Raw genomic sequence first — 1,147 nt, forward strand, 5'->3', positions numbered from 1 at the left:
TTATATTTGCTAGATAGATGTCAACCATTCTGCTTACACACATATACATATATAAAAAACACTATGAGAGTGCAGATAAACAAAAAAAATAACAGCTATACCATTCATGTACCATGGTATTTGCATGACACTCCACATACTTCCAAGTAAACGTGTCGAAACTATAACGTATTACCCCAAAACACCACCGTATCGTTGGATAACCTTATTTTCGACACGCACCACGGTATTAACAGGCTACTCCGAAGCTGACACGATCAAAACACGCGTTAAAAAACACGGTATTAGCATGTGAAGTAAAACCGGCGCGGTTCTCCACGCACCTGTCAATCAGCGCGCGCGCACCACACACACACACACACACACACACACACACACACACACACACACACACACACACACACACTTAACAGTATCGATCACTTCTGAGGGCCAGATTGAGCAACTCAACTTACTGCGTCGCTACGCGCCAAACGCACGCACGCACGCGCCCCCGCGTCGACGTCAGCCGCGCGCGTGATCGGTCTCGCGCGCTCGCCGAAAACCGCCCGACTTGACACGCAAACGCGGCGCGGCTCTTTACCGTTATCTCTTTTCGCTCTCCCTCGGCGCGTCTCACTGTCCGGTAACGCGAGACGTGCAGCGCGTCGCCATGTTCGCTCGCTCGAGCATGCGCCTGCCGGGACGGAGCACGTGGGTCGCTCGCGCAGGCGCAGGCGCGGTCACGCGCTCACCGTGATTCGACACTTCACGAACACAACAACTCTGTTTAAAAGGACCCGGTGAACATTGATTAACCCATACACTGATCATAACTTAAAAACGTCATAATAAAACATGAATAATTATGAATAATTGCTCAATAATCTCATGAATAATTAAGAAAGTCAAAACACTGTTAGTGTATCAAAGGCAGATGAAAACATTGACAAAATAATAACACGCATACATCTGATTATATATATATATATATATATATATATATATATATATATATATATATATATATATATATATATATATAATTATGTATATGTAATATAATGTATAGTTACTTCATGTATAATGTAATAATGTGATGTTAATTTTGCAAAAACAATATTTAAAAAAATTTATTTTTATCCTTTTCAATTGATCAGTTGAGTGA

Source organism: Puntigrus tetrazona, unplaced genomic scaffold (assembly GCF_018831695.1).
Source record: "Puntigrus tetrazona isolate hp1 unplaced genomic scaffold, ASM1883169v1 S000000151, whole genome shotgun sequence".
Lineage (NCBI taxonomy): Eukaryota > Metazoa > Chordata > Actinopteri > Cypriniformes > Cyprinidae > Puntigrus > Puntigrus tetrazona.